The 21,696-nt window shown below is 37.4% G+C and overlaps 1 long non-coding RNA gene and 1 pseudogene across 1 annotated transcript; both read left to right on the forward strand.

Annotated features, from left to right (window-relative positions):
• The first annotated feature begins 9,291 nt into the window (after positions 1 to 9,291).
• On the forward strand, positions 9,292 to 12,502 carry LOC140821184 (uncharacterized). Its single transcript, XR_012115666.1, has 7 exons — positions 9,292 to 9,453; positions 9,825 to 10,117; positions 10,195 to 10,234; positions 10,328 to 10,431; positions 10,516 to 10,564; positions 10,711 to 10,790; positions 10,920 to 12,502. It is a non-coding gene; the product is annotated as an uncharacterized lncRNA (long non-coding RNA).
• A 5,301-nt stretch (positions 12,503 to 17,803) lies between these two features.
• Positions 17,804 to 21,669, forward strand: LOC140821180 (glutamine synthetase leaf isozyme, chloroplastic-like; annotated as a pseudogene).
• Positions 21,670 to 21,696: the final 27 nt, after the last annotated feature.

Below are 21,696 nucleotides of genomic sequence, written 5' to 3' on the forward strand. Positions count from 1 at the left end.
ATATTAAATTTTGCCCAAATTTTTCATATAAACACTCATCTCATAAACTTTTAATTCAAACTTACACAACTCATATAGTCTTTAGACAACATACTTTCAACACACATATCCACTTAATCCCAAATTTCTTATTGACTTTTAAAAGTTCCCGATTTGACTTTCTCTTGACTTTATTGACTCGATGTTAGGATCAGTTATTGACTAAGGAGTGTTTAGAAGGGGGGGTTGAATAAACACTTCTAGGAATTTAAATGTTCTTCGAAAAAGGTAGTTCAGCTTTGTTACAAACTGAACTAATTATCCCGTCGGTCAATATCAATCAGTTAAACTGAATAAGCAGTTGCGGAAAATAAACTGATTGAAAGATAGAATATCTAACTGAAAATGAAAAGCTGAAGTAAAGACAACACAATATGTTTCTGGATGTTCGGAGAATTGAATAACTCCTACGTCACCCCTTCTATCTCAAGGATAGGATATTCACTAAAAGACTTTGATCGAGTACAACACTTGTACAGACCCACTTCAGTTAGGACTTATCTATTGCCTGAACTGAAACTCTTAGTATAATACAATGATCTCTGTAAGTAACTGAACTTAGCACTTATTGAATTATCAATATTACAGAGTGCTAGTTTGCTCAATGTGTAGACTTGATTGCTACGAATAGATCTAATAAGTGTGAGCTGAGATTTTGACAGAGTAATAGCAAGTTTGAGATTAATCGATCGTATATCCTGTCAACTGCTCTTTAGTCATATTTATAGACTTATCTTTCAACGGTAATTTTGAATTTATGTATCCGTTGATTGCCACCTCATCATTTCTTAGACAATGTTCTTAATTGCCACTTCATCATTGATTGTAAGACGGCGTATTAATTTCAATAGCCGAAATACGTTGTTCTATGCAGTGCGGCTTTCCATATTCAGTTGCTGTCTGATATGTCTTTCTGTCTATTGAATGATCTTTCCCGAGGTATCTTCAGTTGAGAAGCTTTAATGTTTTCGGCTGAATGTTTTAACTGATCAGTTCTCAACTGATCAGTTTGTGTCAACTGATTTCAGTTGAATGTCCAGCTGCCGAATTTGCTTTCATGTATTAGTTGATTTAATCGATTGATTTATGTTTTGTCAAACTCCAGAATTTAGTTTTCAACAATTTCCCCCTTTATGGTGTTTGACAAAACCAAGAGATTTAACTCAGCTCTTTGTTGATAATAGATTACGCAACTGAATCATAGAATATCTGGGTTTCTTGTAGATAATATAGAAGTCTGAGAAAATGATATCAGTTGATAATAATAGCCTGATTAATTCTTCATCTAATTCTTCAGCATAACTGAATCACAAAATAACTGGACAAATGATATCAGTTGCTTCAGCTGCTTTCCCCCTTTTTGTCAAATACCTCCATTTTATCTGAGAGCTTTTTAACATCGAAGGATAGAAGTTTTACATCTGATGAGATACTTGAGGCCATAGTAGTGAAGGAAATCTGCAGTAATTCTATCTGCTTTGAAACAGAGGTTTCCAGTCGCCCGATTCTTTGACTGTTTATATCCTGATTTGTAGAGAAATATTTGATGAGTCCCTGCTTCAGATCCTTTACAAGTTGGTCGAGAGAATCCATATTTTTCTGAAGTTTATTCAGTTTCTCTAAGTTGGAGGCATGTGAATGGTCCAGCTTTAGAGTGTGCGATAGTTGTGTGTTCTGAATTTTGGAGATGGTAGAGAGCATTTTCTCCATATTATTCTGTAAGTGCTGAACTTCTTCCAAGATAAGTTCAACATCTATTGAAGATGAAGGAGGAGACTGATAAGATGTTCCTGGTGCTTTAGAGATGTGCTCAGAGATGACCAAAGTCCGATCAGTTGAGACTGATTCAATAACATTTTGAACTGAAATGCCAGTTTCATTTATTTCTCCTTGAGCAGGAACATCATCAGCAGTGATTTTATCTCGATCCTGAGGTGGTGAAGGAGGGTTCTGTTCAGCAGATGATAAGAGAACTAAAGTTGGCGCCTCTAAAGGATGATTGATGAAAGTGTCTGGCTAATTTGTGGGGTGAACCGGATCAGTAGATAGATCAGGTTGTTCAGGTTCTTTCAAGGCATCAGTGACTTCCGGATTGATTTGATCAGCAGAGTGATCAACTGTAGATATTTCCTGAACAACTGACTGAACGACTTCATCAATGTTTCCCAATTTCAGCTCAGCCTCAGAATACATCTTAGGAATAGTAGTTATTGTTGTTGTCTCGAATGAAGATAAGGCAATTGATGAAATACCTTCTGGTTGGGATGAAGAATCAGCAAGATTCGTGACTGGGTTTCCAACTGAATGGTCAGCTGGAGCTTCTTCAGCAATTTTGTGAGACATCTCTGGGATGATCAGTTCTTGATCCATTTCCCAGTCTTTAATTTCTGCTTGCAGTGTTATCAGATCTGTCTCCAATTGAGCATAGACTGCTTTGTCGTTGAATGCAGTTGGGCTAAGGGGATTAAAGTTTTGCCTGAGTTCAGCAACTATTTGCTGCAACTTTTGTTCCCGAGATAAGTTAAAGAAATATTTCTTCCTTTGCAAAGCTTGCTGAATGGAGGAAGCCTTAACTGTTTTTAACACTAGTCGTTCTACATCAATAAATCTTTTCAACTTGGATTTATTGCGCAGTTCCTTAGCAAAAACATTAACTCTGAAATTGACCCATTCTTCAAAAACTTGGTACCTCTCTGCTGCAAATGTATTGACTTCTTGCCAGATGAGATCAATGTGAGTCTGAATTGCATTTGAGGGTCTGGGTTCTTCTTGAAGTTTACCCTTGCCCTTAGAATCACTCAAAATGCGTGGGATAGTTAATCCAGATGTAGTTGCGTCAATATTTTCTCTGAGTATTATTCCGGTGGGTCTGGCAAAAGGCAAAGAAGAGTAAGGTGAGATACTAATCAGTGGAGCTTTGACCCCTGGAAGTTTTGATGATTTGTTTGATGCAGTGATTTTGGGCAGAAGTGAGGATAGTGGTAATTGATCCTCAGTTGAGGATGCAACTGAAATTTCTTTTGAGAGAACATCCTGGATCGGCTTTTGAGCTCCTGTATCCATCACCTGATTAGTGGATGTGAGTTTATTATGATCATCTGATTTGGTATTCAGTGTCCTTGGTTTCTTCACAATTTGAAGAGGTAGAATCTTCTGACTATCAGGGTCACTGAGAATCAGTTTGCGTTTTGACTCTTTCTTCTTTGTTAAGTTCTTGGCAACTTTGACTGTTTTGGGAGCAGCCTGCTCCATCCCAATTTCCTTCTTGATCTTGATGAATTTCTCAGGAGAAAGATCTAATTTGGTTTTTGATAGTAGAATGTTTTTAGCATTGAACACCTTGAATCTTGCTAATCTGTCAGAATCATCAGCAATTAACCCTTGGTTTTTCAGCAGATAACTGAGCTGGACAGCAAAACCTTTGGATTGCTTAGCAGAAGAGAACATGTTCTTCAAAATAGTGAATAGAAAATGCTTCCAGTTGATTTGTCGTCCAGTCATGATTGATGTGATGAGTTGAAACTTTTCCAGAGTTAGAGCAGCAAAGGACCCAGCCTTCGCCAAAAGCCCTTTGGCTACAATGTCTGCCAGCAGTTGCTCCTCGTGCTTTAACTCTTTCTTGGGATCGGAAACTTTGATTTTCCGTCCATCTGCAGAGAGTAAAGTTTGCATCTCTTCGATTTCCGATGCTTTGATCTCAGAAATTTGGGTTAGCCCATCAGAAGGCAGTAAAAACAAATCTCCAAAATGATCTTCAGATATGATCATTAGTTTGTTATTGATGGTAGCAGCAATGTTTTCATCAGAATCGATGAATCCTGTTGAATAGAAGTCGTAAAGCTCTTTGGGATAAATTTCCTGAGCGTAGAGACCCAAAAAGGGTTTTAAGCCTGCTGATTCCAGTTGCTGAAATATTTTCTTTACATCAGCGTCTGTAATGGTCATAACTGAGTTGAAGTTGATAGCCATGGCGTTCAAAAGATGTGCTGGAATCTGGTTTGCCATTTGAAAGTGTTAAAAACTCTGATATCTCTCAAGATGAGAATTCTTTAGAAAGATAAAGTGTTCGTAAGGAAAACTGAAATGAAGCGGGGAATTGTACTAATGTTTGTGACTGTTTGAATTTTCAGACACGTGTCAGTCCAGTAAAATTTTGAGTAAAAATATGTGTACGTGTGCTATAATCGTGTGTGTAAAATAATGCGGTTAAAAATGTATAGACGTTTTAAACTGAAATTCATCATGAATTAGCAGACAGTCACATCATTTGATGTGGAATATAATAGGTTTAATTATTTAACTTATGAGAAGATTAGTTGAATAATCAACTGAGCGATCAGTTAGGAAAAAACCGATTCCTTTCAGTTAAGAATTCACTAACAACTGTCTTCTCAGTTAACTTTTTAAACCTTCATTCCCCCTAAATAGATGCATTAATTAAAATAATCCTGATTAAGAGAATCCCAAGGCTTGGTAGTGTAATCGTCTTTTAAATGAGTGTCCTTTCATCTTCTTTGTCCTGGCCTATAAATAAGAATAGAGAAGTTAGTCACAAGCATTAGCAGAAGATTTTCAAGGATAAATGGCAGGAGCAAGTAGTTCAAACGTTGATCCTTTGTCACTGGAAGCACAGAAAGCTGCTATAGAAGACAAAGTTTTCCATGCTAGTCTTCCCTACTGGGAAGAATTACAGGAGCTCGAGCTCTTGTACAACTCAGGAAGGGTTACTACGTTCAGGCGGATGGCTCAATTGAGAGAAGTGCGAGAGCACTTAAAAATTTCTGCAGAGGTGGATGCCTTTAAGGAAGGCCATCTCTATGAGCTGATGTTGCGCAAAGAGTTGGAGACTCTTAACAGCATCGCTTCTTCACACAGTTTCTGCAAAACTTCGTCCTCAGCATTAGCTGCTTGGATGAATTTGTGGATAGCTAGTGTGAAGGAAACTTATGATCATGTAATCCTGTCAAATATTTATGGATGAATGAAATATTTATTGTATCGTTTTGCTTTTATTTCTTCATACAATTATCCTGTTATATGATCTAATGACATGCTAACAGTCATCAGTTTTGATAAGTAAACAAATGAACTGATGAAAAACTAATTTTTATAAATTGATAAACAACTAATAAAATTCAAACTGTTATTAACTGATATCTTAAATGTCCTCGGTAAATGTGAGAGTCGCTTTAATTGACTTGTGATTCTTCAACTTCTTCAACACCTTTTTCTTATAAATGAGATGATAGTGTGAAAATGTGATCAGTTCAAAATTATTTCAACATGTCTGATTCTGATGCATGCAGTAGCACTCACGTTCATGTGACTGATCAGTCTGCCCCTCGTTTAGCTGAAATTAAAAGAAAAATGGAGAAATATGTCTTTCAGAAGGTATTGACAACCTGGGAAAAGATTTATGAGTTGAAGATGGTGAGTGACAGTGGTGTCATTCCTACTCGTGCTCAGGAGGCAAGAGCACTGAAATACCTTGCTCGTTTTGAGGTTAGGCACGTTAATGACCATGGTTCAGCCCTCTTAAAACCACTGGATGTGCCCTTGACAGCAGCTAGCAGCCGCATGCACCTAGGAAGCCGCCCGTGACTTGGCCAAACCCTAGGACTCTAAAACATAATATTTTCGTTCAACATGATTCACCCTACCCCCAAGGACGTGTGGTATTTATTTTATGTTTAGGGTTTTAGGGCTTAATATTTGATATATAACACAAGGTGCAAGCTTGAGCTTATTAACCTAGTATAATAGGTTCATTAAGCCCATTCGTAAATATTTAAAATATTTTGTTAAAGACAGTTGGTGAAAATATTAGCCGAGTTCTCGAAAAGTTCATATTTTCGTTGAAAATCGAATATAGTTTAAAAATATGACTCGACTTATAAAAACACCTCATTTTCAAAAATTCCATTTAAAATACACCATACATTAAACAATTAAAAATATTTTCCATTATATGGTCTCTGGTCTCAATTCCTCGATCGCGTATCGAATAATCTTTTAAAATATAATTTTATGCATTCTAAAATAAAACTACATTTTAAACATTTAAACATGCCTACCATAATAAAATCCCTAAAACATTTGATAACTTGCATGCATGTGGTTCACGTGGACCCTCAAATTTTCGAAACGTTACACTATGGGTGCTGAGGGCGTGTTTGGGAGGCATAGTATTTGAATATAGTCCAAATTCTAAACGTAAACCATTTTGCATTTTAATCTAGTTTTTTAAACATATCCTTAAATCATGTAACAGTTAACGTATACAATAAATTGCTGTGAATCATAGATCTTGTAAACATGCAGGTGATAACATTAAAAACATTTAAAAAGTTTAAACATACAGACTTGAGGCTTGAAGACTGAGCTGCAGAAGCTGGAGATGACACAACCCTATACAAGGTCCTTGCTCTGATACCAGCTGAAACGTCTACTGCTTAAAATACTACTAGAATTTTTTTTTTGAAAAGCTAAATCTCGAAATATTCACTAATATGCATGCATGTGATAACCACTGAAATTTAAACATATTAAAATAAAAGTATTCGACTATCAACAAAAACATTGTATTTAAAAATGTGACAAAACGTCAAACCCTATACTGTTGAGCAAAGTGATTCAAAAGTGAAACATGCAAAAATCCTCTCAACCATCAACATATAAAAATGAAAGAGTATGAAACTCCTAACTCATAAACATAATGTGTGGAAAATATGGTCCTTGGGTTAGTGTGCGCACATCAAATCCTGCCTACTCAGTCTTTGGCGCCTCCAGTCTCCTCATCAATATGCTCCACTGTATCATTCATACCTAGTGAGTCTAAATACTCGACACACCATAATCGTTATATAATTACATATACATAACATACAACAATGAAAAGCAATGTAATCAACATATGTTTCATTATCTTAAAAGCGTGAACGTAAACATATCGTATCAAAGCATAATGTGTCAAAACATGTCTCATCATATCATCATATATGTGTTCATTTTTCTTCATTTGAACTCAGTTCTTTAGTTATGACTCCCCTACAGCCGGCCCTCATCCCGAAGCCGACCTAGTTCCAGCATTGAAATACACCCTTGACTCCGATCGGTTTCCTCTTAAGCTCGACTAGTTCATGATTCCAGCACCATGACACCCTATCTCACGACGTAACCATAGCAGCCCCTTGCATCAATATCAAGAAAAACGCGAGTTACGGGAAAAGGTGTAGGCATATTTCATGTAAAACTATGCAAAAACAATACCACAACATAAATCAAAAGATTTCTCTTGCTTAAACACACAAACCAACATCTAGTAATGTGAATGATGTTTAAAAAATGTTTTATTGCGTGCCTTTGTTATTAAACGCTCAAAACCTTTGCGTAGAACAGGTACCAGAGAAGCGGGGAGGGATTCCTTTGAAAAAACTAAAGAGAAACCAAGAGAATGGCTGCTGAAAAATCAATAGGCTGCTGCTGCTAGGGGAGAGGCGGCCGTGAGTTAGGAATAGGGTTAGGGTTTAATTTTTTGTTTAAGTCAATAATATTATACATTAATTAGCCCTTAATAATAATTAAAGGAGTTAAACGGGTTTTAGTCCCATTAACCAATAAAATAATCCCGTCAAGTCTAATAACACTCTCGAAAAGTATTTCATTTAGGTATGTCTTTTTGAAAATATTGTCCGAGCCCTCAAAAAGTCCCCCAACTCACTAAATTTTACGTACCGGTTAAAAAATATGACCCGCTGGTAAAAATACTCAACCAAGGCCCATTTTCGAAAATCACATTTAATTACACCATATATTAAATAACTAAAAATAATTATTAAATAAAAACATTTTTTTCCTGATTATCTCCGGTCTCAGTTCCTCATTCAAGCGCGAAATTCAACTTAAAACCCTAATGCATGAAACTTTAAATAAATTATGAACCAAGCCACATATCATTCAATAATCATGTAATAAAATAAGTAAACACATGTTTTAGTATTAAAACCCTAGATCGGATGTAGTCAGGTTACGTGGTTCGAATTTCCTAGACCTTACACACAACATATACAATGAATCCAAGAATCAATATAATTGCTTAAAGTGCAAACGTCAAGCTCCTAGCCTCCGTTCCAATAAACTTATTCATCGAAAGCAAACATACATTTTAATACAAATCAATAGAATACATGAGCAACCAACTCGATTTTTGTTTAATGACAATTCAACTTCCATTATAAACTCTAACTCATATTTTATATATAATTAGTTAACTAATATATAGAATCAAACTTAAAAATAATAGTTTCCAGAGAACTCATTGAAGGATAAATCAAGATGTACAAGATTTGAAAGATTACCAATGAGACAATTGAGTTGTCAAGAAAATCGATTTTCTTGAGGGGCCAAATTCAAAAAATGGGAATACGATTAGAAATATTATTCGCAGCTACAATAAAATCCCGTAATGAAGTACTATCCCAAGTCCCGCAATTAACGAGAGAAGCCATAAAAGAAATTGTGAAGGACTTAAATCAGTTGAGAAACAAAAAAAAAAACAATAAAAAACATAAAAATTTACTTGTCACAACTAAATCAAATAATCAAACACTTGAAAAACATGACATTTGAACACAATAGTTAAACTTGAAGCATAAATTCAAAATAATCAAATACATAAACTACACGATCCGTGAAAACATACTCAAACTAAAAGTATAAACTCAAAATAGAAACTTTTTTGAATTTCTACAATTTCACATCCAAAATCGTCCAAATATATTCCATTTTTGAGTTGTGGCTTTCAAAATTAAGAAAAAACGATGCCAACCATCTTATATTGCCAAGCTTGACCTTGAATTGCATTTTTTGAAGCCAAAAGAAGATGCACGATGGATGAGGCGATGGACGGACTTAGGGAAAGGGCCGATGGAATTGCTTGAAGGAGCATATGATTATTTAAGTAAATTGGTGGAAGATTTATATTTAATAATAAAAAGATAAAAATATAATGTTAACTTGATAGGAAGTTAAAAATATATTTAATATGTTGTCAGGTGTTATATCACAAATTATATTTATACAAATATTGAATTTTAACTTAAACATTAGCGAAAAGATTTTACCTCAATTTAATAAATATTTACAATAAAAATAAATAATTTTAACATAAAAAATAAAAAATTTCATTAAGTTCATGTCCTTTCTAATGGTGTCAAAAGTGACCTAATACACTTGTAATCCTCCACTCAACACACTCGGAGCTGTCGAGGAAAGGCCCATCCCTATTGTCTTTCAATAATAATATACAAAACATTTGCATTCCTTCCTATTTTGTATCTGCTTTCTCTCTCTGGGTTTGGGATTTCAGTCCATTTTATGCAGTTGTTCTTCTACCCCTTTTCTTGCAGTTACAAGGTTAGTTCTTTACTTGTCTTTAGCCATTTTTTTGCGAAGGTTTCATGGAAAGATTCGGGGGAATATTGGCTTTATTGGGATGGGACCAGGATTTGATTTATGGTCATTTCCACGTCTAAGATCTGTAAAATTTTGAGAAAGGGATGAACGTTGTGATTTTCGAGTAAATGTCGTTGTTTTACTGTTTTTGAAAGTTTTCATCTTCCACGAATGGTAACGATGTGTTGGTAATCAGCCCATGTATGATATTTTGGCATTGTCTTGTATGATATGCCAATGTTTCTTGGTCCATTGTTCTCTATTAATTTCTAAATTTACAATGAATCTAATTTTATAATATATTTCCATTGGATGATCCAATAAAATCCCAGGTGTGGTAATGGTCTTTATCAGGAAAGTGAAAAATGGCAAAAATCTTGGCTCCTTCTGCTCAATAGCAAATGAGAATTGCAAAGAACACAATGTATGCAATTCCACTGAGTACTAAGATGTTGAGCTCCTTCCTTGTTTTGAAAAAAAGCAAGAAAGCGATGGCTAAAAGCTCATCCAAGTTCCGAGTCTTCGCTGTGTTTCCTGGGGAGAATGAAACAATTAATCGTGAGGAACAATTGCTAAACTTGGACGTGACTCCATATACTGATAAAATCATTGCTGAATATATTTGGTATAGTTTCATGTTCTAAGTTAAGCTTAAGATTCCTTGTTTTTGTCACTGGTACTTATTTACCGCCATTGCCTTAGGATCGGAGGATCAGGAATCGATGTTTGTAGCAAATCAAGGGTATAATGAAACTTGTTAATCTACTGAGTTCTCTTTATGCAATGTGACAAGAATGCATTTGTATCAAACCTTTTCTGTTGTGTTATGTATCAGACTCTATTGAAGCCGGTTGAGCACCCTTCCCAGCTTCCAAAATGAAACTATGATTGATCAAGTACAGGGTAGGCTCCTGGAGAAGATAGTGAAGTCATCTTACAGTAAGATTATCTACTCAAAGTATTGGATAATGGTTTCCATTCAATTTCACCCTTTAATTTTATCTGTGGCAATCTTTCAAGCAGCCCTCAAGCAATCTTGAAGGATCCGTTCCGTGGTGGCTATAACATTTTGGTGAGTTGAAGAATTTGGTGATAGTTGCTTCAGTTTGTTACTCATCTGCCTGATTTCATTTGATGCATTCTGTCTTATTAATTTAAAACTCTTTTTCGTATATGCACACGATCGAAAACATGTTATATGTGATGCATATACCTCAGCAGGTGAGCCTATTCTGATTAACAACTGGTACAAAGCAGCTCAGGTTTCAGCGACCCGAAGGTTTTGTTGAAGTTCCATGGTGATTTCTTCTTCTACTTGTGTGAGAACCCGGAATTTTCGAAGCAAATAATTTAAGAAATAAAACTCGAAATTAAGCTCAAAACTTTAAGCTTAACCATAAAACTCAACAATAAACTTAAAATTTCAGCTAACACAGCTCGAGGGAGGAACTCAAAAGCTCGAGGAGTAGCTCAAAGGGAATCTATGCTATGAGAAACCACATTTATCAAAGCGTCTTCACTGGAGGTGTAAACCCCCAACTCATGAACTCAATATTTTAGTTCAAGGAAGCTCAAACTTTCTTGTCCTAAAAGAACCAAAAAGGGGTCTAGGAGAAGAGCTAAATGAATGGACATAATTAATGTGCAGGAAGTAACTCTTGAGTTGATCAATGTGACCCTTGATGCTTGGATAACCTTTGACCACATTGATGGCTTTTCTTGTGCACCAAGGGATGGCCATGGGGTGTTGAAAAGCCATTTTTTTCACCTATAAATAGGGCACTACATGCTGAAGAAGCCACACCCAAAATTCCACAAGAAAAATCGGTCATCTCCTCCTCCAAGCAACTCTTGGCCGCCACTAGCAAGGGAGAAGAAGGAAGATTTGCTCCGGCTATTTCGTACAGTGAATTGCTGCTTATACTGTCGCGAGGATCCTGTCCAAATTCAGTCACCGTTCGTCCAAGTTTGAACAAGTTTCGTACCATACTGTAAGTGGATTTTTGTTATGTACTTTTATTGTAATTTAAAATTTGTGTAAATATATCATGACATGCATGTATGTGTGTCTATTCCTTTCGAAAAATGTTATCTTCATTTTAAAATCTCGATCGATGTATGAAATGATCTTCTTGATTTCGATATTCTTTGATTCGCGGAATTCGTTCCAAATTCTGATAAGTTCTGTTCAGTATATCTGATTCTGTGATACACTCTTACAATTCGAATTTGATGTGGGACGATAATTGTAATTCTGTCTGGCCCCCATCAGTGGGTATAGAACTGTGTTCTGGCCCCATTAGTGAATATAAAACCGTGTTCTGTTTGACCCCCATCAGTGGGTATAAAACTGTGTTCTGGCCTTACCCCTTAGATGACTAACATATTGGGGACAATTTGACCATGGAAATGAGAAGAGTAATAGTGTTGTGTTTGTTCTGATTTATTCTGAATTGACTGATAACCTTTGTCTCATATTTCAAATTTGATTCGGTTCTGATAAGTCAATGTAGTAAGTATGTATCTGTGAAAATCGACCGGCCCCCACTTACTGAGTGTTTCCCAAAGCACTCACCCCTTACATCTCTCCCCAGATAAGGAGGAAGAATTGAATGAGGAGCAGACGACGTTCTGGGGCTGGTGATCGCACCAAAAGATATAGAATCAAGACTTTGTATTTATTTCGCTTCTGCAATTCTGATGTAATTTTTATTCTGTTGTCATTGTAATTGTTTTATGAAAAAGACTGGTTTTTGGCTAGTTGCTACGAGGCTTAATTGTTTTAATGTAAATTGATAAACAATGCCGGATGTCACTGATGTCTCGGTCTCGGGGCCTGACATTTAAGTGGTATCAGAGCCGCCAGGTTCATAATCCCACTGGGATTTTGATAGTTAAATTTTGACGAAAACCTAGTGCATTCCTTTCTGCAGTAAACTCACCCATAAAACCAAACTCCTTAAATCATTCTGAAAACTCTTAGTATCGAAAATTCCACGACAACTGTGTGAGTTGTGACCATTCAAATTTTGTGCCTTGCTATCCTTTATTATTGTTCTGAAATTTTCCCTCGATTTATGTTAGGAAATGGCTGCTCCAAGGACCCGTGCTCAAGCTGCCCTTCGCATGCCACAGCTCACCATCGACAATCAAGCTAGAGAAATTGCGACTCTGAAGGCTCAACTCACTAGGGAGAAACAGGAGAAACATGAACTCATGGAGCTCAAGAACCTACTCCAGACAGCCAGACAACAACTCACTCATCATCTAAACTTGGCCAAGAGCCAACTTCTTTTGGTACCTACTGATTCAGCCCGTATCGAGCGCCTAACTACCTTGAACCGGGAGTTACTAGAGAGAGTGGATACTGAGAGAGACCGTGCTACTCGTGCTCATCATCGTCACAAAGAAATCGCCAACAAGCAAGAACGATACATCACTAAGATTCATAGCACCGTGGATAGGCTCCAAGATCAGAATAATTATTTGCATCTCGTAGTGGAAAACATGGAGGAGGAGGAAGTACCTATGGATGTGGTCGACGATGGTAGTGACGATAGAGACATGATAGACTAGGCTAGACTATTATTATGATTTAATAAAAGTATGCTTTGAAAAGCACTAAGGGTAATAACTTATTTCTAAATAAAGACTATTATCCTTAATTTATCGCATTTACATATCAAAATTTATGAGAATTTTATGAATTCATCAATATAAATTAATTTTTTTTACCTTTATTGGAAAACAAACATGGACCCTCGAATCATTATAGCTGAACTCCAAAAACAACTCCAAGCAAATGAAGTGGAAATTGAGACATTGAAGGGGAAAAATGACAAGCTCAAGAGAGATAATTACCAACTAGATGGAAATAACATATGCATGGATAACAACCTTTACGAGACACGTGAAGAAGCGAGGAAGTTACGAGAAGACGTCAGACGCTATACCTCCTACCACCAAGAATCAAAACGGCAACACGAGATCACCAAACGAGAGTTGGACGAAGCGCAAGATAAGATTCTAACGCTCCAAATTCGTGATGACAGTCGTCTCAAAACACAACGCCGCCTTGAGAAACAAATCGAAGAACATGAAGTTAATGAGAACGTAAACCAATCCACAATTCAGCAGCTACAAGAGGAATTGGAGACATTGACGAAACACAACACCCTTTTGGAGCATCACATCCATCAATTACAAAATGACATGATCAATATGGAAGACCTCATGGGGGAAATCGAAGAAAACCAAGCAAACCCTATGGAAGAAGAAATTGACGAAGCTATGGGGGATGGAGAAGTATTAGACGAGTAGGATGAATTCTAGAATAAGCATTGATTGTATTCAGGCCAATTAAGCTAATCGCTTTTGTTATTGAAAAACTAAATGTATGCATTTTAAAAATTAATGAATTTTTTTTTTATTATGTCTATTTACGAACAACTTAATAAAATATATGTATAGGAAATGGCGGAAAGACCACCCAGAAACAACCGTAACCCGCGTGGCGTCAATCAAAACGAAAACGAGAATCCACCACCACCATCAAGAGTGAATCTTAGCTCGGAGGATATGATGGCAATAGCTACTATATTAGCTGCAACACTACAAGGAATTGTGTACCCAAACGCTAACGCTGTTCAACTACCACCAGAACCACAACCGCGTGGAATTAAGTATCACTAAGAATCTCTCCGAAGGAACCGAGTCCCAACCTTTGATGGGAATCCTGATCCAAAAGTCAGTCATAACTGACTTAAGAATGTTGAAACCCAACACCATTTGCTTGAAATACATGAAGAGCTCAAAGTTGAAGTAGTAACAACGTTCCTTGAAGATCGGGCACGCAAGTGGTGGGAAACGGTATCACCCATCCTTGACTGAGATTGAGCAGATCACATGGAAAATCTTCAGAAGGGAATATTTGAAACAATACTACCCGACAGAATTTCGTCTGCAAAAGCTGAGTGAGTTCGAAGGTTTTAAGCAAATCTGAGACATGACAGTGATGGACTACACATCAAAATTCAATGATCTTGGAACCTATGTTCCAACCATCATGTCAGACGAAACCCTGAAAATGTATCGCTTTAAGAAAAGGCCGTGTTCAGACCCAACAATTTTGCGGACTTAATGGGCGCGACAATGAGCGCAGAAACAGACATCAAGCGACGGGAAGAGGAGAGCAAAAACAAAAGGCCCTTCATCACTCAGTCTGACCAAAAGGGCCCCAAATTCAAGAGGCCCCTCCAAGGGAACCTTTAACAATGTTGTCAACAAGGAAGGAAAGTGGTGTTACACTTATCGACATAATCATCTCGGAAAATGTTATAGGAAGACGGGCGCTTGTAAAAGGGCCCCAAATTCAAGAGGCCAAACCATTCGAGCGGCCCCTCCAAGGGAACCTTTAATAATGTTGTCAACAAGGAAGGAAAGTGTTGTTATACTTGTCGACAGAATCATCTCGGAAAATGTTTTAGCAAGACGGGCGCTTGTTTCAAATGTGGGAAAGTAGGACATCGGATTAAAGAGTTTCCTGAGAACAAAGATAAAGGGACTGGACCAAACAAACCAAATGAAAACAAGGCCAACGCTCGAGTGTACGCTATAACTCAGATGAAGCGGATAACACCAATGATGTGGTGGCAGATACTGTTTTACTCAATGAAATGCCTGCTTATGCCTTGTTTGATTGTGGTGCTACTCACTCATTCGTGTCTAGACGATTTGCTAAAAAGTTAAAACTTTTGCATGAAACTCTTAGTAACACCGGCTAGCAAAACAATTGAAACTCGTAAGGTATACCAGAACTGTAAAATTTGCATCAGTGATCATATATTTGAAGCAGAATTTATTCAACTAAACATGATTGAGTTCGACATCATTCTCGGTATGGACTGGTTAGCTAAACACCAAGCCATGATAGACTGTAAAAAGAAAAATGTCAAACTTTAGACTCCAAATAAAAAGGAAATCATATATCATGGAAATGCCAAGGAACAAAAATCTCTTCTATCTGCCTCACAAACCTGGAAGGCCATAAAATGCGGTAGAGAAATCTACCTGGCAATGATCAGCGAATTCAGAGAAGAAACTGCCCCAAAACTGGAGGATATCCCAGTCGCTAAAGAATTTCCAGACGTTTTTCCCGAGGAATTACCTAGTACGATACCCGATAGAGAAGTGGAATTTGAAATTAATTTGGTCCCTGGTGATGCACCAATTTCAAAAGCAGCATACCGAATGGCTCCAGCAAAACTAAAGGAGTTGAAGGTGCAACTTCAGGAGTTATTGGACAAGAAACAAATCCGACCTAGTGCATCCCTGTGGGGAGCCCCAGTACTGTTCGTAAAGAAGAAGGACGGAAGCATGAGACTATGTATTGTGACTAAAGGGAGTTGAAAAAGATCACAATAAAGAATAAGTACCCGCTTCCAAGAATAGATGATCTTTTCGATCAACTAAAAGGAGCTAAGGTCTTTTCAAAACTCGACCTAAGATCAGACTATCATGAAATTCAAGGCTGAGGATATCCCTAAAACAACTTTTAGGACAAGATATGGACATTATGAATTCACAGTAATGCCTTTTGGTCTAACAAATGCTCCTGCAGCATTCATTGACCTCATGAACAGGGTATTCAAGCCATACCTCAATAAGTTTGTGGTAGTTTTCATAGATGATATCCTCGTGTACTAACCCGTGAGGAAGACCATCGAGAATATCTTCGTCTCACCTTGCAGACACTGCGTGAAAAAGAACTCTATGCCAAATTAAAGAAGTGTGAATTTTTGTTAAAAAGTGTTGCGTTCTTAGGCCATATAATCTCTGAATTAGGGGTGTCAGTGGATCCTAAGAAAGTAGAGGCAATCAGGGACTGGCCTCAACCGAAAACAGTGACTGAAGTAAGGAATTTTCTGGGTTCAGCTGGCTACTATAGAAAATTTGTGGAAGGATTTTCTTCGATAGTTATCCTTCTCACCAAACTCACACAGAAGAATTCAAAATTTATTTGGAATGAAGCATGTGAGAAAAGTTTTGAAACCCTAAAAACAAAGCTCGCATCTACACCAATACTAGTTCTTCCCGAGGACGACAAGAACTTCACAATATATAGTGACGCTTCAAAGGGAGGATTAGGGTACGTGCTTATGCAGGAAGGTCAGGTAATTTGCCTACGCATCAAGGCAATTAAGACCTAATGAGCAAAATTATTCAACTCATGACCTTGAGTTAGGAGCAATCGTATTTGTACTAAAGATCTAGAGACATTACCTTTATGAGGTAAAATGCGAAGTATTCACTGATCACCATAGCCTCAAATACATATTCACCCAAAAGGAATTAAACATGAGGCAAACAAGGTGGATTGAACTTCTGAAAGATTACGATTTATCGATCAATTATCATTCGGGGAAGGCAAATAAAGTAGCAGATGCGTTGAGCCGAAGGAACATTGGAAAAGTAAGCTTCTCTTTTCTATCAGCGCAACCATGCCTTCGAGAAGCAATCAAATTGAAACAAAGCCAAGATCCCTCCATCACGAAGATTAAAGAACAGATTCAAGAAGGAAAAACCCAAGAGTTCCAGACCGATGAGAATGGTGTTCTCTGGATGAGAATCAACGTTTGTGCGTACCAGACATCAATGGAATTCGGGAAGAAGTGATGTCCGAGGCACATAAGTCGAAATTTTCAGTCCACCTGGGAAGCACCAAGATGTACCGAGATTTGAAAAATAATTACTGGTGGAATGGAATGAAGAAAGGCATAGCTGTCTTTGTTTCCAGGTGCTTAACCTATTAACAAGTCAATGCAGAACATCAACGGCCTGGAGTACTCCTACAACCTTTAGAAATACCAAAATGGAAGTGGGATAACATCTCCATGGACTTCGTAGTAGGGCCTCCAAAATCAAGGCAAGGTCATGATGAGATTTGGGTAATCATTGACAGATTGACCAAATCTGCCCATTTCTTACCGGTTCAGAAGAATTAAAACCTGGATAAATTAGCCACCATGTACATGGACAACATAATGAGATTACACGGAGTTCGGTAAGTATATTATCTGACAGAGATCCAACATTCGTATCATGATTTTGGAAAAAATTTCAAAAGGCTATAGGGACTAAAGTCACTCTCAGGACGGCCTTTCATCCATAGATTGTTGGCCATGCTGAAAGGACAATTCAAACCTTCGAGGACATGTTGAAGGCATGTGCTCTGGATTTTCATGGAAATTGGAGTGAACACTTATCTCTGATAGAATTTGCCTATAATAACATCTATCACAGTAGCATCGAAATGGCTCCGTATGAAGCATTGTATGGCCGAAAGTGTAGGTCACCTCTGTACTGGGATGAAGTTGGAGAAAAGACTATCACTGGACCTGAGCTTGTTCAAGTGACAATTGACAAAGTAGCCATAATCAGAGATAGACTCAAAACAACTCAAGATCGACAAAAGAGCTGGGCTGATTTAAAGCAAAGACCGTTGGAACTGGAGCTCGGTGAAAAAGCTTATGTAAAAGTCCCACCTATGAAAGGAGTGGTTCGGTTCAGCAAGTCCGGAAAGTTAAATCCAAGATATGTCGGACCCTTGAGATACTGGAAAAAGTGGGAACCCTAGCCTACCGACTGGCTTTACCACCAGACATGTCCAGAATTTACAACGTTTTCCATGTCTCACAACTAAGGAAATATGTCCCAGACCCGAGTCACATCCTTAAAGTTGCACCGTTGATGATCGAAGGACACCTGAACGAAGAGCTGAAATATGAAGAGGTCCCTACTCGAATAGTGGACACCAAAGATCAAGTGCTGAGACACCGAACAATTTCATATGTCAAAATACAGTAGTCAAATCATACTGAACAAGAAGCAACTTGAGAACTACAAGAAAAGATGTGCACTCAATATCCTCATCTCTTTAAAAAATCGAGTTGATCCAAAGTTCGATGGCGAAACTTTCAATAAGGAGGGTTGGATGTGAGAACCCGGAATTTCCGAAGCAAATCATGTAAGAAATAAAACTCGAAATTAAGCTCAAAACTTTAAGCTTAACCATAAAACTCAACAATAAAATTAAAATTTCAGCTAACACGGCTCGAGGGAAGAACTCAAAAGCTCGAGGAGTAGCTCAAAAGGAATCTATGCTATGAGAAACCACAATAATCAAAGTGTCTTCACCGGAGGAGTGAAACCCCAGCTGATGAACTCGATCTTTTAGCTCAAGGAAACTCAACCTTTCTTGTCCTAAAAGAACCAAAAAGGGATCTAGGAGAAGAGCTAAAGGAATAGGCATAATTAATGTGCAGGGAGTAACCCTTGAGTTGATCAATGTGACCCTTGATGCTTGGATAACCTTTGACCACATTGATGGCTTTTCTTGTGCACCAAGGAGACGGCCATGGGGTGTTGAAAAACCATTTTTTTCACCTATAAATAGGGCACTACATGCTGAAGAAACCACACCCGAAAATCCACAAGAAAAATCGGTCATCTCCTCCTCCAAGCAACTCTTGGCCGCCACTAGCAAGAGAGAAGAAGGAAGATTTGCTCCGGCTATTTCGTACAGTGAATTGCTGCTTATACTATCGCGAGGATCCTGTCCAAATTCGGTCACCGTTCGTCCAAGTTTGAACAAGTTTCGTACCGCATTGTAAGTGGGTTTTTGTTATGTACTTTTATTGTAATTTAAAATTTGTGTACAAATGTCATGACATGCATGTATGTGTGTCTATTTATATTCTTTTCAGTACCGTACTGATAAGTTCTGTTCGGTAAATCTGATTATGTGATACACTGTTACAATTCAAATTTGATGTGGGACGAATTGTAATTCTGTCTGGCCCCCATCAGTGGGCATAAAAATGTGTTCTGGTCTCATCTCTTAGAGGATTAACATATTGGGGACATTTTGACCATGGAAAATTAGAAAAGTAATAGGGTTGTGTTTGTTCTGATTTATTCTGAATTATCTGATAACTTTTGTCTCATATTTCAAATTTGATTTGGTTCTGATAAGTCAGTTTAATAAGTCTTGAAATTCTGTTAAACGATTCTTTAAAATTATCTCTATATGTATCTATGAAAATCGATCGGCCCCCACTTGCTGAGTGTTTCCCAAATCACTCACCTCTAACATCTCTCCTCGGATAAGAATGGGGAAGAATTGAATGAGGAGGAGCAGACGACGTCTAGGGCTGGTGATCGCACCAAAAGATAGAGAATCAAGATTTTGTATTTATTTCGCTTCCCAATTCTAATGTAATTTTTATTCTGTTGTCATTGTAAAGACAATATTTTGTTTTATGAAAAAGACTATTTTTTGGCTAATTGCTACGAGGCTTAATTGTTTTCATGTAAATTGATAAACAATGCCGGATGTCACCGACGCCTCGGTCTCGGGGCGTGAAAACTTTTTTGCAAATTTTGTCAACAATGTATGTTTTCAACAACATTGGGTGTTAGTGAATAAAGAAACTCGATAGCGTTCCTCAAAGTTTGTGTTAATAATAGAGTCTTGTGACAATATTCTTCTTTTGGAAACCGACTTATATTAGGTATGGCATTGAACAAGAGTACACTTCACTACAAAACAGTGTAAAATGGCCATTAGGTTGCCTACACTCTAGTTAAAGGCTTGCTTCGAATGGATGCTTCACATAGTGGGAATTTCGAGTTGGTCCAAGTGTAGGAATTGAAGCCGGGGATCACATCTGGTGTACGAGGTTACTCCTTGAGGTAAGCCATTCTTAATGGTCCTTAAAGTCGAAAAGTTACTGTGTGAATTTTTAAACAATTTGAACTCCCTTGGCCATCAATATTTCTATCTCCGCTCCTTGATTGAAATGACCCTTGGTTTCTTGATTTCTTGATTGATGTATATATATATTCACCATCTTGACAGAGATTTACAGAACAAGCTGGATTTGTTCTCTCACTGGATCCAAAGCCAATTGAGGTAAGAATCTTCTTTTAATTAAACTCTATGTTTGTTTTTATTTCATTTTGTTTTGTCCAAAAACAAGAGTATCTAATTTACTGTCATGATGAAACATTCAGGGTTACTGGAATGGAGCAGGATGCCACACAAACTACAGTAATCATAAATTATCTTGATTCTAACAGCGATTTGCTTCCTATTCACATGGAGTCTTTGCCCCAAAGCACCCTCAAAAGCTTACTTTATTAGATCTTTATTGCTTAAGCACTTCTATTTGGATAAAACAGGCTTGTTTAAATGCATGGTCTGCTTGTACCAGGAAAATTTATTATTAATTATTGATTTTTTTCAGCACCAAAAGGAGGGTTTGACTTGATCAAGAAGGCGATTTTGAACCTCTCTCTACGCCACAAAGAGCATATCAGTGCTTATGGAGAAGGAAATGAGAGAAGATGGACAGGAAAGCAGGAAACTGCCAGTATCAACTCTTTTTCATGGGTGTGATATGATTCGTACTTCCACGTACATTTTTGGACACCTTAGTTATATCAAATGGAAAAATAGGCAAACAAATCTTTCTTGAATGCATGCTCATATCGTTTCATAATGATTTGCAGGGAGTCGCTGACTGTAGCTGCTCGATTCGTGTGGAACGTGACACAGAGAAGAATGACAAAGGTTTGAATATCCCATTTTTCCCTTGTGGACAATATAAAGGAATGTTCTAGTATTTCTCATGTGCTCTTCTTGATAATTACTTTTTCTTTAGTAAAGGTTTTTTGTAAGATAGACGCCCAGCATCTAACATGGATCCATATGTTGTGACTGCATTACATGCCGAATCTACAATCTTGTGGGAGCCAACGCTTGAAGCTGAAGCTCTTGCTGCTCAAAAACTTGCGTCGAAGGTGTAGAAAGCCATCGAACATTGAAGGGAGCAAAAATGCAGCATGGGCTAAATTCAAAAATTCTTGTTCTATATTCCTGAGACCACTTTTGATGTCTGTGAATAAGGACACAAATTGGCAATTCCTCATGCACTCAGAAAAATCGCTTCAACACAAGTTGCTGGGATTGGTTTTCTTGAATATCTTAGACAGTCTTTCAATATTTAACGTTCATGTGGAACTTATTTTCTTTGTTGAAAGGACTAAAAGTTCAGATGTCTATTTCTTCAAGTTTCATGTTCGTACTGGAAATCGAATCGACGCCAATGAACCATCCGTCCGTGCAAATTGTTTTCAATGGTA

This window comes from Primulina eburnea, unplaced genomic scaffold, assembly GCF_022965805.1.
Source record: "Primulina eburnea isolate SZY01 unplaced genomic scaffold, ASM2296580v1 ctg448_ERROPOS400000+, whole genome shotgun sequence".
Lineage (NCBI taxonomy): Eukaryota > Viridiplantae > Streptophyta > Magnoliopsida > Lamiales > Gesneriaceae > Primulina > Primulina eburnea.